The sequence below is a fragment of the Vigna unguiculata genome, chromosome 2 (assembly GCF_037176805.1).
Source record: "Vigna unguiculata cultivar grain cowpea cultivar isolate G323 ecotype 2 chromosome 2, ASM3717680v1, whole genome shotgun sequence".
Lineage (NCBI taxonomy): Eukaryota > Viridiplantae > Streptophyta > Magnoliopsida > Fabales > Fabaceae > Vigna > Vigna unguiculata.
In genome coordinates, this window is record NC_140793.1 from 25,257,972 (window position 1) to 25,282,528 (window position 24,557).

Sequence of the window (24,557 nt, forward strand, 5' to 3'; positions counted from 1 at the left end):
TTAGAAGCTTCGTGGGTTTATTTAGCTACTATAGGAGATTCATAGAAGTATTCTCCAAAATAGTGGTGCCTCTGACACAGCTTACCAAGAATGACAAACATTTTGCTTGGACAAATAGGTGTGAGGAAAGCTTTCGAGAGCTTAAGCAAAGGTTGACGAGTGCTCCAGTGTTGGTGACCCCTGATGTTGCTAAAACCTTTGAGGTTTACTGTGATGCCTCACATTAGGGTCTTGGTTGTGTGTTGATGCAGGATAAGAAGGCAGTGATGTATGCTTCGAGGCAACTTAAGGTGCGTGAGAATAACTACCCCACTCATGACCTGGAGTTGGCGATAGTGATGTTTGCTTTAAAGATCTAGAGGCACTATCTCTATAGTGCCCAGTTTCGCGTATTCAGTGATCACAAGAGCCTCAAATATTTGTTTGATTAGAAAGAACTGAACATGAGGTAGAGGAGTGGATAGAGTTCTTGAAGGACTATGATTTTGAACTTTTATATCATCCAAGAAAGGTGAACATGGTGGCAAATGTCTTGAGTAGGAAGACGATGCATGCGACACATCTTATGATCAAGGAGTTGGAATTGCTAGAGAGATTCAGAGATATGAAGCTGCAAGTTGAGTGGGGTCGGAGTTCATTAGGTATAGTACCTTGACTATATTTAGTGACTTCTTGAGCCTAGTTAAGGAAAAACAATTGGTGCATGTTAGATTAAAAGGAGTGAAAGAGTTACTTGGAACAGATGAAGTAAAGGAGTTTACCTTGGGTAGTGATAGTGTACTGAGATTTAGAGGCAGGATGTGTATACCTGAAGATGCTGAGGTGAAGAGGTTGGTCCTTGAGGAAAGACACAAGAGTCATCTTAGCTTGCATCCTGGCATGACTAAGATGTACCAAGATCTCAAGGAAACCTTCTGGTGACAGGGTATGAAGAAGAATGTGGCACAGTTTGTACCCGCTTGTTTGACATGTCAGAAGGCGAAGGTAGAGTATTAGAGACCTGGTGGAACTCTACAGCCTTTGGACATATCAGAGTGGAAATGGAATAGCATAGCTATGGATTTTTTGACCCATTTGCCACGAACCGTGAGAGGTCACATATGATCTAGGTTATGGTGGACCGATTGACTAAGAGTGCTCATTTCTTGGAAATGAACCTGAGAATGTCTATCAAGTTGGCTCAGCTATGTTGACATGAGAAGCAAAGGTGGTTATCTTTCATGAAGATTTGATGAAGATTGAATGAAGCTCTTTTAAACTATCTTGAAACCATTACCATTGAAATGAAGCCTACATTAATGAATGAAAGGAGATTTGATGATATCCATGTTGATCAAGGCTCGAACGTGTGCTCTCTATGTAGTTACATCATTAAGAAAGTGTATTTGAAGTTTGTCATTCATATTGTAGACCTTGTAGCATTAATTAGATGCATTTGGTCTTAGGTGTGTCTTTTAATCTGTTGAATGATTTTTCAATAAGTTAAGATGTCTCTTTTAATCTGTTGAATGATTTTTTTAACAAGTTATAAGGTTGGCTATAGTAGTCTTAAACTGCAACAAATTCAATCAATTGATTTATTTTTTAATTGACTGATTTCACTTAAGTCAAGTGAAATCAATTGATTGACTATAAAAGCTGTGATTTTCGAAAGAGAGGTAAGTTGATCATTTTGGAGCGCGAATTTAGTCTAGAAACATGTGGAAACTCTCTCCTTCGTGATCATACAGTTGAAGATTGATCTTGGATCAATTCTTGGAGCTTTTGGCTGGGATGTGCTACCATTGAGGTTTGATCTTTCTCAAGCTTTGTGTGTGTACCTGAAAGTTTTCTAAGTCTGCAAAAGGATTCTTGTTGTACTAGTGTGATTCTTGTGTGATTCAAGAGTCTTTTGTGGTGTTTTTGCATATTTTGAAAGTGTAAGAATGGATACTTTGTAAATCTTTTGAAATAATGCAAAGTCAAACTCAGGTTGCCTTGACAAACTGAATGTAGCTCAGGTTTGAGTGAACCAGTATAAAAATCTCGTGGTCTCCTTCTTTAACCTTTCTCTCTTGCATTTTCTTTTTAAAGTTTCAAGAACTTCAATCATCCTTTTCATGTTCTTGCATGTTTTCATGGCATCTGCAACATTGAGCATGCTTACATAATCATTTGGAACCTGTCTTGATCAATCTTGTGCATTGTTACTGGTTTAAAACTTGAATTTGTATTTCTGCATTTTTCCCAGTATTTCAGTCAAATGTTTTCCTATTTCAATCGGTTGATTATACCAAAACAGAATCTGTTTAGTAAAATCAATCGACTAACTCTATTTTTGATCGATTCAAAGTGTACATTTCAGTATTGTTTGCATCCTAACTTGGTAATCTAATTGATTCAATTAAAGTTGATTTTTAACTTTCAAAGATAGCCTAAATTTTTAACTAGCCAATTCAACCCCCTTCTTAGCATTTCAACCATTTAAAAGCTAGCAAATTGTACATCAAGGAAATAATGAGATTGCATGGTGTATCGTCGAGTATAGTTTCATATAGAGATTCACGGTTCACTTCCCAATTCTGACAGACATTATAAAGTGTTTTGAGTAGCAAGTTAACCATGAGTTCAGCCTATCATCCCCAAACTGATGGTCAATCTGAAAGAACAATTCAATTGCTTGAGGATCTATTAAGGACATACGTGCTAGATCATTTGGGTGCTTGGGATGTTTTCCCTCTGATAAAGCTCACATACATCAATAGTTTTCATGCAAGCATCGACATGACGCCATATGAAGCCCTTTATGGCAGGAAGTGTTGATATCAAGATGGAGAAGCAGTGCTGATTAGGCCAGAATTGTTGGAATAAATTACAAAGAAAGTGAAGATGGTGAGGGATAGGTTATAAGCCTCTCAGAGTAGGCAGAAGGCCTATGCAGACTGCATGAAGAGACCTTTGGAATTCATGGCTGAAGATCACGTGTTCTTGAGGGTGACCCGAACCACTAGCGTGGGAAGGGCTCTTCGCTCAAGGAAATTTTCTCCTAAGTTTTTTGGCCCTTATCAAATCTCGGGGAGGATTGAGCCTGTGACTTATGAGATTGTCTTGCCTCCTCAGTTAGCCAATCTCTACCCGGTATTCCATGTCTCACAGTTGAGGAAGTATGTATTTGACCCATCACATGTGTTGGAAGCCGAGGAGGTACAGTTCTGAGAGGATGTTATGAAGGAAGTACCACCAGTTGCTATTGAGGATCGTCGGGTGGAGGAACACCAGGAAAAATCAGTCAGTCTTGTCAAGGTCATCAAGGATCGGAAAACCAGTGACTTTACTTGGGAATTAGAGAAGGATGAGGAAGTCACATCCACATCTATTTTCTTGTAAATCTTAATTTTTGAGGATGAAAATTTTTGTTATTGGAAGATTGTAAGCCCTTTAATTTTCTGTCCTAAAATGTTGGACTTGCCCTTAACTGTTGGACTTAAAATCAACCCATAAGGTACCCAAGACCCCTTATAGCCACTTGTTTCCTTTCATTCTACTCACTTTGCCAAAAGCAACTCTTTCACTCACTTTTTCTTTCTCTCTAACAGAGCTCTGCTAGAGTTTGGCTCCCGTTCTTCGTTGAGCTAGTAAGCTCCATTTTTATTTCACATAAGTTGGTCCTCAACCCATACCTTCTCTTTTCTAGCTTTACTTTCGCGGTTCCAACTAGGATCCATCGTAGTAACACCGTTTGTGTTCTGGTGTTGGTATTTTCAGCTCACAAATGTTGTAGTGCTCCCCTGTAGGTTGTCTATGTTGTTAGCTAGCATCTATCCAGATAAGGGAACCTAGGGTTTTTCACGTTTTTGAGTATATTGCTTGCATTTGCCTCTATTTTATGTTTAAAATGATTGGATGATGTTTGTGCCTATATGAGAATGAACTGTGGGTGCTTGAGTTGAACTTTACTGGTTTTGCACGCATGAGAGCAGTGAATTCTGTTGAACTCACCCAGACGATCGAAGCCCAGGATAGCAGGTGGAACAAGTTTATTTAATTAAAAATAAAAGAAAATTAAAAAAATTAAAAAGAATGGACCTGGCCATTGGTTCAAGCTATGAGCCTTATTGGGATCACATTGGGATCACATCATCCCCTCCCTCTTGAAGAGTATTTGTCCTCAGATCAAAGAGGGTGATAAAGTTCACAACAACCAAAATTTAAGATTCTACCAGGATAAAAAGCTAATATGCAATAGTCATCAAACAAAATGATATTAATTGATTGAAAAATGTGTGATAATGGACTTGTAAATTTGGAAAAAGCCAATATTATACCCACTTCACAAAAACAGTATCTTACACTTTGAATAAGATGATTTTTGAAAAGAATTTTAGAGTCAAAGTGTGTATTTGTACAAGATGTTAAGAAGGATGAAATAAGGAAATGAAATGAAGAACAAAATGTTTGAGAGGAAAACAACTTAAAAATTTTAATGATAAAGTGAATAGAGTTTAAAGAGGGGAGAACTCCCTTTGAAAGTTGGAACTTAATTGAAGGGATTGGTGAAGGATTGAACACCAAATCCTTAACAATGAATTCCCTTTTTGCTTTTAAAATGATCTTGAACTCTACCACTTGTGATTATATTTCAAGCTCACTCTCTTGTCTTATTTTTTGTCTTTCCTCTCATTCTCTTTAACTTTTCTTAGACTTTCCTCTTTTGCCTTTTCTTCTCCTCTCTTTTCTTCTTCTCTTTTATCTCTTTTTCCTCGTGTTCTCTTTCAGCACAAAGCTTCTCAAGCTCTTCTTTTTCTCTATTCTTTTCATACTCTCAAAGCTTTTTAAGTTTTGTTTTCTCTCTCTTATGTTTTTCTCTATTTCTTTGTTCACTCAAAAGCAAGTCCAAATTATTCTTGAAATCTTTTTCTAGTCTAAAAAACTTACCAATGTTTTGGATGAATACATCCCCTATGTCAATTAATTCTTCTATCCTAACTTGTTGCTCTTTAGTGATTCTAAATGAAGGGGGAATGAAATGTTTCCACATGCATGTTTTTAATTCATAAAATGTATTGACGCATGATTTTCTCCCCTTTTTCACTTTATACTCTCTAGTTTGCCACCACTCAAAGGCATGTCCTACAAACCTAGAAGTAACATGTCTAGGAATATCTATTTGCCTATATTTACTAAACAAGGATTGCACCAATTTCTTTGTATCCCACATCCAATCCCTAAATGATATTGATCTTATATCTTCTCCAAAGAATGGAATGTTACTATGAATGGTGTGATACAACTCATTACTATTATGCCTACCTAAATGCACACTACTATGCTTATCTACATGCATACGACTAGACAAAGTTTTTATCAAAACAATTGTTCACAAAGAAACTTGAAGAATTTCTAAAGAAAAAATAATGGAAAAGATTTCTAAATATACTCCCAAGAAAGGGAGGTGAGTCTGGACAAATTTAAGAACCAAGCCTTTCCTAGTCAGAGATCTCTAAATTTCTTTCACAAAAATTCTTAATAAAAATTCAAAGTGAAACAGTGTGTGTGAAATAGTGTGTAAAAACTTATGACAAAAGAAAAGTCAACTAGGTGTTAAACATCACACCTAGATATTACGGTGACCTAAAACAGAGAAGGACACATACAATTCACACAAAACCTGGACATTTAAAACATAAAGGCAGAAAACATAAAAGCAAAAAACATAAAGACTGAAAACATAAACTAGACGAAAAATCCTAAGTGAAAATTCAAGTGGCCTTTGGAATCCCTTGAACCTCACACTACACGCTTAACTATTACAACTTTGCTAAGGATGGAATTGCTCTAAAGCATTTTCCCACCTAAGCCAAATGAAAGGAAAAACTGAAATTGAAAAAAACTACACAAGTATGAAAACAGAAGTAATACAAAAAGAACTACGCTTCTGGATGCAGTTTTCTAGCTATTCTCCCTCTCGGTCCAGTGTGTAAATGTGTCCCAGCTCACTCCTATGAAGTCTCTCGTGGTACACTCCTTCCAATGTCACGGTAGTGCTCAAAAGTCCCACTCACTCCTGTTTCCTCTCGACAGTATACTCTCACAGCTGAGTCACTCATAACAACTCAACCTTCAAGATGAAATTGCACCTACAAGGGCTGCCAAACAATAGTGAGTGTCCAGAGCAAAGAAAATCCAAGAAAAGCAAGTGCTTCCACTTAAGAATAGCAAGGCAGAAAATCAATAAAAGCTCAAATGAAAGAATGGGACAACATCAATTGAAAGATTAAAGGACAAACTCAATGGAATAAGCAAGCAAAACAAGCAAAGCAAGAAAATATGGCACACAAAAAAGAACCTAAAGAATAAGTCTAGAATAAGATGAAGAAAACTAAAATCAAACAAGACTCAAAATAAGTTGAATTAACAATGAGAACATATGCAAACAAGAGTTGAAATGGACAGTACAAATATGTTGTGGTGACTAGGCCACTTTTACACAAACACTTAATTCATTCCATAACATTCCGTGGTAGATTTTTCTAAGCAGATGTGCTTTTCCAGGGATTCTTTTCTTTTCTTTCAACGCTCAAAGTGGTTTTCACTTATTAGCATTTGAAGCCATAGGTCACAGCAAGTTCAGTCTTCCCATTCCAATTCAACTAACAAGTGCATATGACAGAGTAGAAGCAATTAATTCAACTCAAAAATCAATTTTGAAAGTATCACACAAGGAAACAAAAGAAACAAATCTTGGCATGGCAGTGCAGTAACCAATTAACAAAACTGTTTCACACAACCAAAACTGATTTGGTGAATCACACAGATGATACAGTTACACTAAACAAAGTCAACAGTGTAATAACACAGACAGATGCAACAGATTTTAAAACACTGATGCTGGCTATAGACTACGAAAATCATGGCACCACAAAGTGCTACTGCATAGAAATAAAAGCAAGTTGTAACTCACAAGTAAGCCCACGGTCAATGCACACAGATGTGAACCAAACCAAGAAATTGGCCAACACAATCAAAGCAAAAAAATGAAACTGCAGATACTAGGCCAATCACATATACAAAAAAAATTGTGATATAGCAAATAGAAGTGATCAAACCAGATTTAATGTCAAATAATTGGAAACTATTCAAACAGGAACAACACATAGCAAATCAGCCAAGATTTTTCCAATTAACAAACTGAAATACTTTTTCAACACATATCAGATAAACAGAAATGGCCAAAAACTAAGTCACTCAACCATAACAGATAGATATGATTTAGCCAAAACAGAACGGTCAAGGTACAACTCTGCATAACAAATTGTATCCACAAAGATAGTTAATCCAGAATGCACCAGCACAAAATTATATGGCAAAATTGAATTTGTTACACAGCAGTAAGTATCGCAAAACAGCGAATGGAACAACAAGCACAAATTAAACTGAAACTAGAATCATGAACTGCAGAAAATTGCTAGTGATCTAATAGCAATTAAAGAACTCCACAAAACACAGAAATTAATCATTCAATACAGAACAAAGACCGAAACAAATACAAAACAGTGAACAAAACACATTTTAGGCACAACTGCTATGGAATCAGTGACATATAAAGGAACTAAACAATTCCTAAGACAAAACATAGATCAGAAAAATGTAAAGCTAGGTATAAAAATTGAAATAAACCTACGGACATGCATTGGAGCGCAGGAGCAGAGAGCTATGACATGATATAATCTGTATTGATCCAAGGCAATCAAAACAAGGAATTTGAATCAATATCAGCGAGAAAATTTTCAGCACAGATTCAACACAGATAAGCAAAAATGCAATCGAATAGAGAACAAGACAGAAGCAAACATCTAAGAAGAAAAACCAGAGATAAAGAAGAAACTTATCTCAGCGCGATCCAAGCACGAGTGGCTCTGAATACCACTTGATGAGACTCCTCTGTCGCGGTAATCGCCGGAAAGCCTCTCCAATCAGCGTTCTACCGATTGAAACTCGCAGAGTGCGAGGGAAACGCAGCGGAAGACTTGGATTTGGAGTTTAACACTCAGATTGCTCTCGTATCTTACTGGTTTGGTAACCCTAGGAGGGGAAATCCTCGTCTAAAGGGAAAGGGGAGCTAAGACGAACGGTGGCAGTGATCTCTACTAAATTTATCATTCATCAAATGCTGTTGATTACAAACAAAGGTTAACCTTTTATAGAAGAAAGGCAACCAGAAAAGAATGGAGGGAAGGAAATGATCTAATGGCAGCGAGGCCGTGTACAAGTCCTAACGGGAAAATGGGTTGGGGCAGCAACGTTGAAACCTAACGGTGCTATCGTGATGGAAGGAACACGTGAAAGGAGACAAGGAGGGATCAAGCAAAACAAGGACACGTTGAACCCTAGCGGCTGGTGTTCCACGCGTGGTGAAGAAAACCCTGGCAGAGGCTTCCGTGATGTGTGGGCTTGGTGGATGCTGAACAAAGGAAATTGTTGGCTGTTGTGAAGGAATTGGACGCGTGAGGTATGGGATAATTGGGCTCAGGCCCAATTAAAAGTGCTGCTATGTAGAAGCAAATGTTGGCTTTAGCTGATCCAACATACACGCTCCATTCCACACATCATCACATACTTGAATAGATTGGTTGTGAATAGGGCCACAGGCCCGATGGCAACATTTAAAGAATTTGGTATCATGAAAGATAGGCTGCAATTAGTAAACCAACCCAATTAGAACAAGTTTTATTTAATTGAAAATAAAAGAAAATAAAAGAAATTAAAAAGAATGGGCCTAGCTAATGGCCCAAGCTATGAGCCTTGTTGGGGTCACATCAGGTTGTCTATGTTGTTAGCTAACATCTGTTTTATGTTTAAAATGATTAGATGATGTTTGTGCCTCTGTGAGAATGAACTGTGGGTGCTTGAGTTGAACTTTGCTGGTTTTGCACGCATGAGAGCAGTGAGTTCTGCTGAACTCGCCCAGGCAAGCGGAGTGGTCACTCAAAACAAAAAGCTCTTGCTTAGGCGAGGATCTCTCGCCTTAGCGAGAACAATAGAAACTCGCCCCCTCTTTGTTTTGAGGATTTGCCTAAGCAAAGGCCACTCGCCTGAGCAAGAGTAGTCTCGCCTAAGCAAGATGGGCTAGCTTGAGCAAGACCTCGATGTGCCCTCTATTTGCAATCTCACCCAGGCGAGATTTGGTAGCTTGAGCAAGGGGTTCCTCTCGCCTGAGCAAGAACTCTTTAGCCTGAACGAGATTTACAGAGTTGATTGTATACGTGTGTGTTTCAAATGATTGGATGATTTGTGCTTTAAACAATTCAAGTATGATGCCATGTATGCTCTATATGATATATTGGGAATTGAATTGATGAGATTGGTATGAATGAATTCATGAAACATGATGGGGTGGGTGGTTGGATATTGGTATGAGTTTGTTATGCATGATAAATTTATGGTTGGTTGGTGAGACATGACTATGGTATGAATTGGACGTAATTCCATAAACTTCTTGATGAGATCTCATGGTAGTGTCATATGTGATGGACATAATTTTATGAACCTCTTGGTGAGATCTCATGGTGATGCCTTATGTGGTAGACATAATTTCATGGACCTCTTAGTAAAGTTTCATTGAGGTGTAGTGTATATAATTAAGTAAGGATTCAAGTAAGGAATGCATCCTGAAACTCTAAAAAGTCAGTTAGTCTCACGTAGAGCGGACTAACTCAAGTGGTGAGAATAGCACGAGGCCCTAGTCTTTGGCAGGTGACCTTAGATGTTTAAAGACTAACCTTGTGCGTGGTAGGGTGAAATCCATTGACAATGGCTCTGCAGAGTAGTAGAGACCATCACAAGTGCAAACATCTGGTGAATTCGACCGATTATATATATCCGGATAATTGAGCTTTAGAGTCTTACTTGTTTGCTATCACATGATTGTTTGCATAATCTTGTTGCATGTTTATGATTTGTTTTAAGTATCTGTATGCCATAACATCTTAAAATAATTTCTACTCTATCTTACCCTTTATGTTTGCTTTTGTGTTTTGGGCGTGGTTTTCCTTTTTAAAATGAGCATCAATTTATTGATATGAGCAGATATGGAAATTCCTAGTGGTCACCAGGGTAATCAAAACTCTACCGTGTAGCCAAGCTATGGTTGGATCTCATTCCTTCAAGTATTCTCTGTAGACACTATTGCCTATGTATTTTGGTCAACTGTCAAACTATTACATTTTGTTTTGTTAATGACATCGTGGTGTGCCTTAGTTTTCTCTTCGAGTATTTTGGATGACTGTAATGGGTGACACTTATACTCCATGGCGTTGTTCTTTATATTATATTCTATGAGATGTTTCCTTTATAGGATTTAATCTCTACTAAATGGCACGTTACAAATTTTGCACCTAGAATTTCTTTTTGAATAAAAATGATAAATCTGAGGAAATGATCTTGGTGATAGAATTCTACTAACTCTAGTTGTAGATGACACAACCATTAAGTCCCTAAGAAATTAGAACAAGTGAGACACACACCACATGCTTTAAACTAGAGTAGAGTCTTCAAACATTTCAAACATAATATAAGCAATTAGAAACTACTAAGTTATAATGGTTCATAGACACACACCACATGCTTTGAGATGACTTTGTTGACAATTAGAAACTACTAAGTTATAATGGTTCATAGACACACACCACATGCTTTGAGATGACTTTGTTGACACTCAGGAATATGACTGGCTTGTTTGTGTGGTTGTTAATTTTTAAGACTTCACTCATTTTTTAGTAGTCCAATGTAATATTATAAGAGAACACATCCTTTTATCATAAAATTTTTAAACCTAAATAGCGTCTAATTTGATAATATTAATAATATTTAATTCTCAATCCACAATGTGTAAACACACACAACTGTGAAATGAGTCCAGATACCTTTATGTAAACACACACGGCTGTGAAATGAGTGAATTACTCATGCACACATCATGTAACATGCATGTTACATAGGCACTATACAACCCCAAACTAAGAAAATTTCATTACATTGCAATATCTAATGAACAAAAAACATAGAAGAATACCTTCTGCAACAATAGAGCTTCTTGAGGACAGGTTGGGAAATTCATCAAACCAACTCCAACCATTAATAGACCGTAACATCCTAAAGACACAACAAAATATATAGGTAGCTGCACAGAGGACAGAACAAGGAATAGTCACCATGATGTAATTAAATTTCAACACATTAGAACTACAACACGATTGAGGAAGCTGGAAAAGATCATAGTACTTTGTTAAAAAGCCTTAGGTTAGGTTTCAATTTAGTTGCCATAATCCCCCTCAATAGGGAATCCACATACACAATTGCATGCCCCACCCTTGGAAACAGAAAGCCTCCCCAGCCAAAAAACTATCTTGTCACTTAAACATTGTCACTTAAATCAAATAAAAAATAAAATTCAAGCATATAATAATATGAACCTACCATCCAAGTGTAGCTATGTGAAATTACCGAAGTTTGTAAAAGGCCAATCCATAACACCGTACTGGCTACTACCAATGCCAAAACCTTCACAACATGCTTCATTTATTAATCTGAAACTAGATCAAATAAAGAATTCCTGAAGATCAAGACTAAACAATCCAGGCATAAATAGAAAACAAATATCAGAAGATCCAAGACAAAATCAATGAATTGGATGAAGGAATTCAGTTCATTACATAAAGCATTAACACATCAAATGTATTCAAAATGTTTTTATGGCCTTCGAAGATAAAACTTACACAATCACAGCTAAAAACGCAAGTACATACAACATTTCATCATTTCATATCTCCAACCAGGCAAGGGTCAAAATAAATAATCAAATGTAATCACATTCATGAGAATACCAAATCCTACATGTCTACTTAATTGAATTAAAAATTATTTGTCACTTCCATCAGGTGGAATCTCCATGAAATTTATTTCATTGCAACTCAAAACCCTTGCGCAATTTTCCAGCATCACTTGGAAGTATACAGACATACCAACTAAATCTATGTCACAAGATCAAGGAAACCAAGAAGAAAAAATTCGCTGAAAAATAATGAAGAAATTCAATTTATTACATAAAGAATTCCCACATCAAATGTATTCAAAATTCTGCTATGGCCTTCGAAGTTAAAACTTAAGCAATCACAGCTAAAAACGCAAGTACATACAACATTTCATCATTTCATACCTCCAACCAGGCAAGGGTCAAAATAAATAATCAAATGTAATCACATTCATGAGGATACCAAATCCTACATGTCTACTTAATTGAATTAAAAACTATTTGTCACTTCCATCAGGTGGAATCTCCGTGAAATTTATTTCATTGCAACTCAAAACCCTTGCGCAATTTTCCAGCATCACTTGGAAGTATACAGACGTACCAACCAAATCTATGTCACACGATCAAGGAAACCATGAAGAAAAAATTCGATGCACATCAAATGAAGGAATTCAATTTATTACATAAAGCATTCCCACATCAAATGTATTCAAAATTCTGCTATGGCCTTCGAAGTTAAAACTTAAGCAATCACAGCTAAAAACGCAAGTACATACAACATTTCATCATTTCATACCTCCAACCAGGCAAGGGTCAAAATAAATAATCAAATGTAATCACATTCATGAGGATACCAAATCCTACATGTCTACTTAATTGAATTAAAAATTATTTGTCACTTCCATCAGGTGGAATCTCCATGAAATTTATTTCATTGCAACTCAAAACCCTTGCGCAATTTTCCAGCATCACTTGGAAGTATACAGACATATCAACTAAATCTATGTCACAAGATCAATGAAACCAAGAAGAAAAAATTCGCTGCACATCAAATGAAGGAATTCAATTTATTACATAAAGCATTCCCACATCAAATGTATTCTAAATTCTGCTATGGCCTTCGAAGTTAAAACTTAAGCAATCACAGCTAAAAACGCAAGTACATACAACATTTCATCATTTCATACCTCCAACCAGGCAAGGGTCAAAATAAATAATCAAATGTAATCACATTCATGAGGATACCAAATCCTACATGTCTACTTAATTGATTAAAAACTATTTGTCACTTCCATCAGGTGGAATCTCCGTGAAATTTATTTCATTGCAACTCAAAACCCTTGCGCAATTTTCCAGCATCACTTGGAAGTATACAGACGTACCAACTAAATCTATGTCACAAGATCAAGGAAACCAAGAAGAAAAAATTCGCTGCACATCAAATGAAGGAATTCAATTTATTACATAAAGCATTCCCACATCAAATGTATTCTAAATTCTGCTATGGCCTTCGAAGTTAAAACTTAAGCAATCACAGCTAGAAACGCAAGTACATACAACATTTCATCATTTCATACCTCCAACCAGGCAAGGGTCAAAATAAATAATCAAATGTAATCACATTCATGAGGATACCAAATCCTACATGTCTACTTAATTGAATTAAAAACTATTTGTCACTTCCATCAGGTGGAATCTCCGTGAAATTTATTTCATTGCAACTCAAAACCCTTGCGCAATTTTCCAGCATCACTTGGAAGTATACAGACGTACCAACTAAATCTATGTCACAAGATCAAGGAAACCAAGAAGAAAAAATTCGCTGCACATCAAATGAAGGAATTCAATTTATTACATAAAGCATTCCCACATCAAATGTATTCAAAATTCTGCTATGGCCTTCGAAGTTAAAACTTAAGCAATCACAGCTAAAAACGCAAGTACATACAACATTTCATCATTTCATACCTCCAACCAGGCAAGGGTCAAAATAAATAATCAAATGTAATCACATTCATGAGGGTACCAAATCCTACATGTCTACTTCATTGAATTAAAAACTATTTGTCACTTCCATCAGGTGGAATCTCCATGAAATTTATTTCATTGCAACGCAAAACCCTTGCGCAATTTTCCAGCATCACTTGGAAGTATACAGACATACCAACTAAATCTATGTCACAAGATCAAGGAAACCAAGAAGAAAAAATTCGCTGCACATCAAATGAAGGAATTCAATTTATTACATAAAGCATTCCCACATCAAATGTATTCTAAATTCTGCTATGGCCTTCGAAGTTAAAACTTAAGCAATCACAGCTAAAAACGCAAGTACATACAACAGTTCATCATTTCATACCTCCAACCAGGCAAGGGTCAAAATAAATAATCAAATGTAATCACATTCATGAGGATACCAAATCCTACATGTCTACTTAATTGAATTAAAAACTATTTGTCACTTCCATCAGGTGGAATCTCCGTGAAATTTATTTCATTGCAACTCAAAACCCTTGCGCAATTTTCCAGCATCACTTGGAAGTATACAGACGTACCAACTAAATCTATGTCACAAGATCAAGGAAACCAAGAAGACAGAATTCGCTGCGCATCAAATGAATCAATTCAAAACAGATGTTTACGTCATATTCAGAATGATATTAATTCCTAAAGAAAGAAAACATTAACGATGGTTATTAGTTATGACAGTTTAACCTAAACACTTAAATTCATAACACTATAATGGCTATTACTGATGCCAAAATCTTCACAAGATGCTTTGTTAATCGGAAATTAGATCAAAACCCCGCGTGCCATTGTGGAAGCGGTTTTCAAAACCCCGTTGATCAAGTGTTCGTATCGAAAGTAGATTCAATCGAAGATCCTGCAGGTGTCATACATCTTTCAAAGTTTACACCCAACATCTATTACTATTTGGATATTGCCAAGACCCACAATCTTAGCAACACTGGTATTTCCCATCTTCACAAGGCCAAATGTCTGCAGTATCAGTTGTCCGTTCAACTTTTCCACTCGACTCTACAAGGCATAACTCTTCTTGAACAGTGTATGCAACAACTCTTCAAGGACTGTGACTTGTGTCTCCCCATCCCTCTTTGCTAGGGAGCTTTCTGGGTCTTGCTCCCTTCGTAACCTTCTACAATTTCTCTTGAAATGACCTTTCATCCCATATTGCTAGCACCTTGGTTTCCACCCTTCTACTGACCTGCCCCTTATTAACTTACCCCTACTTTTGCTCCTTCCTCTCCATCTGCCTTGATTTTCCCTTCGCTGTATCCCCCTACCTTTTGTGACAAAGACTTCCTCGTTGTTTACGACATTTTCTTTTCGCCTAACTTCCTCATTGAACAAGGCGTCCTTCACTATAGACATAGTGAGTTTTCCACCAGAAGTTTAATTATTGCAAGTGACTACTACAGTGTCTCAATTATCAAGAAGAGAACTAAGCAGTAAGAGAGCTTGCATCTCATCATCAAGATTTAGTTCCACTACAAACATTTGGTTTACTACATTTTGAAATTCACTGGTGTGCTCAGCCACCGACATTCCACTTCGCAATTTCATACTCACCAACTTTCACGCTAGGAGGGCCTTATTACGTGCTATCTTTGATTGATACATATCTTTCGGCTTCTTTCAAAGAGCATAAGCATCAACTTCTTGAGACACATGATGAAAGACACTATGATCAATCCATTGTCTAATTAAACCAATTCTTTTTCTATTCGTCTTCTTCCATTCCGCATCCTTAGTAGGATCGGCGTTTATACCTTTGTGTTATATAGGATCATAATAATCTTTATGATAAAGAAGATCCTCCATCCTTGGTTTCCAAAGTGTATAGTTGTAAGCAGCGAGTTTAATCATGGCACCATTTGTATCTTCCATTCTTTGTTGTAAAAGAATAATAAGAATAGTACAACTCGAGTTCACGAGAAAGAATCGCACGGATAGGGTTGGGTATAAAAAATCTGCACTAAAAAACCCATTAGTACAACTCGCAAACCATTCTAACACCGGAAATTGCTACTGCATGTAGCTGATTTCAGTAATTTACTTATCTAGGATTAAAGAAACAAAAAGAAATTCAAGAATGGAAACACCGGAATTGGTTTTGATGTTAAAGAACTATTAAAATAGACAATTAGATCAAGTAAAATGCCGAAATGCAACTTACTACCTGACATAATCTGAAGCTCAAGAAAGATCTATGGTTCCAGAGCATCAATTTCTCTTATAACTCGTCATCTAAAATATTCATCCAACAAATGTGATATGATCAAGATTCAAGAGCAGAAATTTCTCCGATAAATTGTCAGCGATTATTCGTACGAAATTTGAGATGTGTAGAGGAAACAGAGAAGGAAGATGATTGAGAGAGGCTTGCAACTCGCCGCGGAGATGAGAATTTTATACTTGGTCTCGGTGGGTGTTGCGTTTGGGCTTGCCAGAACTGGGCCTGTGTGTTTGAGACCTATTTTTTTCTGTACCCCCACAGTTTTCTCCTACACTCACATTTTAGGATATCATTTTGTCCCCACAATTTCAAATTCCCAAAAAATGATGCACGTATAAGAGATGTTGAGGGCTATACAGTCGTAATAATGGATCATTAGGTTTGAATATAATGATGTGTGATTATCATTGAGGTAAGTACAAACATGCACTTAAATTCAAGTATATGAAGTAAAAAAAACATAAATAGTTTTTAAAAATACATAGTAAAAAGAGAAGATTTTCTTGAAAATGAAATTGTTACTAAAAGTCTAACGTTGCATTTTTATTTAATTCTCTTAATTATAAACGTTGATTTTGTTACAATTGACCACTTTATGAAATCTGTATATGAAAGTGTATTTAATTAACTTTAGTATTGATGATGTAAGATTTAAGTCTTTGGAAAAAATAATAAATATTTGAGTAATTTACATCCAAATATGTATGTTTTGTATGCCTACAACAATGCTAAGACTTTTAATGTGGATAATAAAAGGTCTATTTTTTGTGCCTATGTATTTATCGGACCAAATATTGTCTTAGTTTATAAAATCAATATTTGATGTCAAAACAAGTACAATAACAAAGTCCATGAGTTTAGTTGAAGTGGCTTCATAGAACTTTAAATCTCTTCCCATATACAAATTATTTACTATGATAATCTTGATATAATTTTTCATCACTCACAATCTTGTCTTATGCTCTAGAACAAACACATGAAATTGATTAATCAAAAGGTTTTTAATAAGTCTCTTCTTACCATTAATAACAAATATATTTTGTGAATAAATCAATATTTTAACGATCAAACTTAAAGTTCTCATAAAGTTTGTGTCACATGGTAAAAATCAGGACTTTTTTCCCACCTACCACGATTTCATGAAAGATTACATTATTCACGATCCTCCAAAATTATAAGTTGATTTTTCAAAAATAAGATATTTAATATCAATGAGGCACTGCTGATATTAGGTATATAGGTATATACATATATACTTGCATCCATTCCTATTCACCAACTCACAGTCTTGTTATTGATCCTCAATACTACCTGCAAGACCATTTACTTACGCATATCGACATAAATATACGATCATCGTAGGTGAAAACCACATCCACAAAAACGCAAGGGTAAACTGGTGAAATTTTAATTTTACTGTAACAAAACAAATAAAACAAATAAATTTCTTCACATAGTATTAACACAAATCATACTCAAATAATGTCATATACAAATTCTATAAAGTAAATCATTTATAATTAATCTTATGTAATTATTTTACCAGCTTTAATGTAAACTCAAATGTATTATATTTTTTGGTGGTTAGTTAGGATAGATGAGCTAACAACTCATTTAAATCCCCAAGGTTTACACCTCCCACTATAATAAATGTATTATATTTATTATATTTTGTAGTGGTTACTCAGGATAAATAAGTCTCAACATGACCAACAAAGTAACCAAAGATAAATGAGTCTCAACATGATCAATGAGTCTCAATATTGTCAACAAAGTATTCCAAGGATAAATGAGTCTCAACATGGCCAACAAAGTATCCCAAGAATAAATGAGTCTCAACATGGTCAATAAAGTAACCCAAAAACATCTCATCTTGAGTAATATCCACTTATTTAAGTCTCCAAGGTCATACCTCCATCCACAATATCAAATCTTTTTTTGTCATAAATTTTATTTTTATATTAAACCATATAATGTATAAATAAATAAATAGGATTTGTGCATAACAAAAGGATAAATATGATAAATAAAAAAGACCAATACACGACGTAACTGGAGATAAATATAAATAAATACATGAAAGTAAATATAAATTGAATAAATAAGACCGGTGTATAACTGAAGATGAATATAAATAAATAAATGAGATCGAGAACTAAATATAAATTAGAATGAGGTTAGAGACACCTCACTTAACGTAGACATAAAAATAAAATAATTATGAACAGATCAAAAAAATTATAATAAAGGTAAAGAGATAAAATGATAGATGTCTCTTCCCCTTACTTTTAAGATGATTGTCCTAAAAAAAATTATACAAAATATTTTGTTTTAGATCTAACAAGATTAACATTACTCTTACGTACCTTCATTCAAAATATAAAATAAGGGATTATATAGTTTTAAATAAAAACAAAGTTATTTGAGTGGAAATAATTGGATAGAAATGTAAAGTAAATAAATATGATCGGTGTATAAATGAAGATAAATAAAAATAAATAAGATCAAATTTAAATATAAATAAAATAAGAGGACCAGTGAAATAAATATAAATTGAATAATATGTGTGCGTGAATAAAAATAAATATAAATGACAATAAAATTAAAGACACTTCATTTAATATAAATATAAAAGTAACATAAATATATAAATAAAAGTAATTATAAATAGATATTAAATAATAAAAAGATAAAACGACATACACACATTCTTCCTCAACCATACGAAAGAAATCGTAAACCTGTTGTATATGTTTTTATTTCTTCCTTTCTCCTTCTCTTTCTCCTTCTCTTTTATTACTTACTTATTCTTCTTCTATCCATAAAAATAAATTCATTCTCTGTAATAGCTATAATTAATTTCCCTCTTCTTTTTATAGTGTTAGGTTTTTATAACCAAGAACAAATGTATTAACCGGATCTTATCTATTCATACGTGGAGATAAGATAAGATTGGTAATTATCTGTATTCTCTTTTAGTAATTATAACTTAAGTTTTTGCAAATTTTCCTTTTGCTTTATTTTACTCTTTATTAATACATACTAGTTATTTTGTGGTATTTAAAGTCTTATCTTTTTCTTACAATATTATATTTATCTTATCTTATTTAATGATAATGTAATTATAATATATTTATTTATATTGATTTATTTATAACTTATATATTTATAATACATATATATTTTTTAAACAAACGTGCATATAGTTTTGTAGTAACACTATTATATTATTACGTTGCTATTAGTTAATTAGTTTTAATATTTATGTATATTTATGATTGTTGTATTTATATATTCATATTGTAATAAATGCCTTATATAATATTTTAAATATTTATATTATTTTGTTAAAATATTTACATTATTCTATTTTCTATATAAACATTTGTTATCATTATTGCACCAGTAGTTATTATTTATTTTTAGTATTACTATTATTTTTACCATTTATAATTTATTTATTTTTTATTTATTATGGCCAGTATTATTTCTAATAATTATATATATATATATATATATATATATATATATTAAATAATAAAATATTTATAAATAATGTGGTTGTGACATATTTTATATTTAAAAAATTACATCGTAAAATTTTTGGATGTTATAATTCTTCTCCACATATAAAAATTTTCGTTCTCAAAAATTGTTTTATCAAAAATAAAATTGTGTTATAATTTTCTTTAATTATTCACCAATTTATAAAAGATACTAAGTCATGTTTTCTCACCATAGGTGCACGGTTTGTAATATATTATCTAATATTGAAATGTCTAACTACCATAATATACCTATAAGATATTGACATAATCATGTTTAATGTAACTAATTTGTTCTTGTATTCCTATAGTAAATCATTTTCTTCGATTTTTTTTTTCTTTCGGTACTCAAACTATATCTTTAACCTCCTCAGTCTATTAAGAACCGGGTTCTCCATTAAAATGAGTTCTTGATCGATACTTGTGATGTTTGAATTCTATCTTTATTCAAAACATCCTCAATAAAAGGGTTAAGTATGTTTTTAGTCCTTGAACTTTGGGCCAAAATTGGAATTCATCCCTGGTTGAAACTTTGATAAATTTTGGTCCCTAAACTTTAAAAATGAATGAATATAGTCCTTTTAACCCAATTTTGTTAACTTTTTTTTAGGTTTCAAACGCATTTCTCAGTAAATATTGGAGTTGTTTATGCCGTTTGACACATTCTCGGCTTAATATTCACTCTGAAATGCGTTCGAAACCTAAAAAAAAGTTAACAAAATTGGGTTAAAAGGACTATATTCATTCGTTTTTAAAGTTTAGGGACCAAAATTTATCAAAGTTTCGACCAGGGACGAATTCCAATTTTGAGTCAAATTTCAGGGACTAAAAACATACTTAACCCTCAATAAAATTTACTCTCTTCTAGATATTACACGAATTTGAATTATCTAATATCTTAAAACTTCATAAATCTCTTGTCTCATCTATAATCTATTCCGATCAAATAAATACTTAAACTCTTATAATAGTAAATTGGGAAATTTGTGCCCTCAAGACAATGTCTTCCCGTCTTCAAATTATTCGTCAAGTGTAGAATAAGCATAGAGGCATATGATTCAGGTCCTTGAGGACCGAATTTCCAACGTCAACCAAAAAGTGTACTACCTGTGTAATATTTATGTATAGTGTGCTATACTTGTAATTTTTCATCGAAATTGTGCTAGAGGGAAAAAAATCTAAAAACCAGAGAATGTTAGAGTGACAGTGTGACAATTGTCAACAAAAAATTAATGTAGTGACATTAATTGGTATCAAAGTCAACTATTAAACATTCAATTCAATTATTCCAGTTTAGATTACGAGTTCAATTTCTAACAAAACAATTATTGATAGGGAGGTTAGTATAAGTAATATCAATAGTCCCTTAAGAGGTCAAATGAAACAAAAGATAATACTATCATGGTATTTGAGTTGCTACTTTTTTAAGTAAAAAAAAACTTTTTGTTCTGATTTGATTCAAGTCCGTCTGGCAGCCATTAGATAAACAACCACATTTTCGATATATTGTTTGCTTTGGAGCAGCTGAAGCTCCATCACGAGTTTGTCTTTACAAGACGTCTCAGAAGGTAGAGGAAAATAGTAGTATTTAAACTGTAGTTAACCTCGATTCCTAAGTAATGAGAGACTTATTGAGTGTACCTAACACTTTTAACTACAACTTTTAGTACAGTATTAAGTGTCTTATTTGATATAAAATACCATAATTTAAATATATGATTTGATATAAAGTAAAAATGAGAATATGTTTTTTCTGAAAAGGAAAATGTTAATATTTAAATGTTTGAAAAAAGAAGATACAAACGATAGAAATGACAAAGTGAGGGTTACACATTAAGGTAATGTTTTTATTTGCGGATGTGAGCGAGGGAGAGAGGGTATGCACCTTTGTTTGGATACGGAGGATTTGATATAATTTGGAGGTGATGATTTACTATTGAGAAGAGTAGCTCCAACCTTTGATTTGGAGATGATTTGCCTTGATATCCTCTAGCATACACATGACATTACTAGGATTGGACATATTATTTTATACTAGAAAAACTGAACTATTTTGAACAAAAACTAAAATGGACTATTATGTAATTCAGTTAAAAGAAACTAAACTTGTTGTTTTGCAGTTCACTTAACTGAACTGCCTTTTTTATTTCTTCCTTTCAACTTATTACCGTAATATAGTTTATTTTGTAGTCTAATAAAATAGTGGCTAGGAAGCAAAATGAGTAAGTAAATTATTTCAATGTTATTTATCCATTATATTTGACAATTATGTATATACCGTCGAAGATATAAAGTTTACTTTAATCTGATCTGATATGTTACCAATTTAAAATTTTTTATATTATCAAATAATTAAAAATTATATTATAATATAATTTAAAAATAATTATTATAAAATCAAATAAGTTTATTATTTAAGTTAACAAAATAATGATGTTTAAATATATTATAATAGCTTTTATATATATATATATATATATTATTTTTTTTTTCGAGCAAGGATTTAGAAAATAAGTAAGAATAATTATTTTATAACTAAAGTTTAAATATTTTATTTTTAAAGTATTAAACATATAAATAAAGAAAAATATTCCCATTATCTTATTATATATTTGTTTTTCCTAATCAAACCACGTTCATTTTAATTTTTTTTTTCTTCTTCCAACTATTGTATCTCCTAAAAGAAAAAAATTAAAACCGAGAATGATAAAAAAAACTCTGCATTAATCCCAATTCTAATTAAAATTATATATGCCTCAAACCATCAAAATTTTAAAAATTAAAATAAAAAACGTGAAAGTTATTAAATCATGATTATATCAATGGAGTTTTTAAGTGTACTTCAGTTTAGTTTAAAAATAATGCAATTCAATTTAAAATTAGTATAATTCGATTCAAAAATAGTATAATTCAGTTCAAAAATAGTGCAATTGGTTTAAAATCAGTACAATTCAGTTCAAAAAATAGTTAAAAAATAGTACAAACTTTAAGAGTAGTGTAGTTAAATTCAAAATAGTGTAATTCAATTAAAAAATAATACATTTCAGTTCAGAAGTAATGCAGTTTGTAAAACATTTTGGTTTATAACAGATCAGTTAAGTTCATATAATAGTGCAGTACAGTTCAGTGCAGTTCAGTTTTTTAGAAAAAAAAAACGTCTGAATTGTTTTTCAGTTCAGTGCAATTCAGACGAACTATTCTTCAATTCAGTACAGTATTTAATAGTGCAATGCAGTTCAGTATGATTTACCCAGTCCTAGACATTACCAACTTATTCTTGATTTTTTCTTTTTATTTTTTTATGCAAGCCCATGCACGTACAAAGATTTTTTTATGCATACCTATGAAGAGATGGCAATGGGTCGGAGCGGAGACGGGGTTCACTATCCATATCTCTCTTCATAGAAAAAATTCATCCTCATTCCCATATCAAAATCCAAGAGGTATCAAATTTTTGTTTCATCTCCATTTCCACCGGGTAACGGGTATAATCTCGTACTCATACCCGTACCCATTTTCTTACTACTTCAATATTAATTTTAATTAATTTTTATAAAATAATAAAAAATTATGGTAAATAAAACATAATATTATCAAATATTCAATATTAGGAGGATGATTGTTTCTTCGATATCAAATATTTTGAAATAAATTATAATTGTTTACATTTTACATTAGAATACCAAATAAAATTTCATGAGAACTAAAATATTTATTAAATTTGCAAACATTAATGAAACCTAGTTGATAAAATTTAAAAATATTTTTAAAAAAATATAAAAGGAAAAAATATTCAAATTAAAATATATTTTAAATGTTTGTTTACTTCAATTTTTTAAATTTTAATGAAACTCTTTTTTATACACTAATAAAAGTTATAATGCATCACTTGATCAAGATGACGTAAAAAATAAATAATAAACATAATAAAATTTTAACATAGATCTTATGTCTTTTGAACTCCAATATATGTTGGATGGTGAAAAAAAATATCCATGACAATTACATTAATTTTTTATATTGTAGTAAATAAAAGTTATTTATATAATTATAGTGAAAGAATTACAGTATAATTGATAGTGAGTTAGAAAATAAAAAATAATTAGATAAAATATATCGAAATAGTATTCTACAGGATGAAAATAAACAACAAATAAAAATATTAAAAAATTAACAAATGTGTGTCTTATAAACTATTGAAAGAAATTGCACAAATGAAAACAAATGTATAATTAAAGGTATGATAAAATGAAAAATACCTTAGAGTCCCCTATGTTGGTATCAGGATGGGGAAGCAGTGCTTGTTGGACCAGAGTTGTTGGAATAGACTACTGAGAAGGTGAGAATGGTGAGGGATAGGATGCAGGCCTCTCAGAGTAGGCAGAAGGCTTATGCAGACCGCAGAAGGAGACCCTTGGAGTTCGCAGTTGGCGATCATATGTTCTTGAGGGTGACCCGAATCACTGCGTGGGAAGGGCCCTCCGCTTAGGTAAGCTCTCTCCTAAGTTCCTTGGCCCCTATCAGATCACGAGGAGGATTGGGCAGGTGGCTTATGAGATAGCTTTACCCCCTCAGTTGGCAAACCTTCATTTGGTGATTTATGTGTCTCAGCTGAGGAAGTACATGTTTGATCTGGCTCATGTGTTGGAAGCTGAGGACATACAGATCAGAGAGGACCTTACTGTGGAAGTACCACCCATCACCTTGGAGGAGAGTCGAGTTGAGGAACGTAGAGGAAAATCCGTCAATCTAGTCAAAGTCATCTGGGATCGGAGGACTGGTGACTCTACTTGGGAGTTGGAGGAGGATATGAGGAAATCACACCCACATCTGTTTGCCTGGTAAGTTTCATTTTCGAGGTCGAAAATTCTTTTGTTGGGGAGAATGTCAAGCCCACTTTTATTTCTGCCCCTTTTATTTCTTAAAGGTTGCCCCAAACTATTGGGCCTAAGGGATGGTCCAAAGG

General features: G+C 33.4%; 2 long non-coding RNA genes across 2 annotated transcripts; both read right to left on the minus strand.

The window, feature by feature from the left end:
- Positions 1 to 4,847: 4,847 nt before the first annotated feature.
- On the minus strand, positions 4,848 to 8,530 carry LOC146888467 (uncharacterized). The gene is made up of 2 exons (XR_014993010.1): positions 7,665 to 8,530; positions 4,848 to 6,125 (listed from the first exon to the last, which is right to left on the minus strand). It is a non-coding gene; the product is annotated as an uncharacterized LOC146888467 (long non-coding RNA).
- Positions 8,531 to 8,630: 100 nt separating this feature from the next.
- LOC114168179 (uncharacterized) lies at positions 8,631 to 16,203 on the minus strand. The gene is made up of 3 exons (XR_014993009.1): positions 15,990 to 16,203; positions 11,051 to 15,780; positions 8,631 to 8,671 (listed from the first exon to the last, which is right to left on the minus strand). It is a non-coding gene; the product is annotated as an uncharacterized LOC114168179 (long non-coding RNA).
- Positions 16,204 to 24,557: the final 8,354 nt, after the last annotated feature.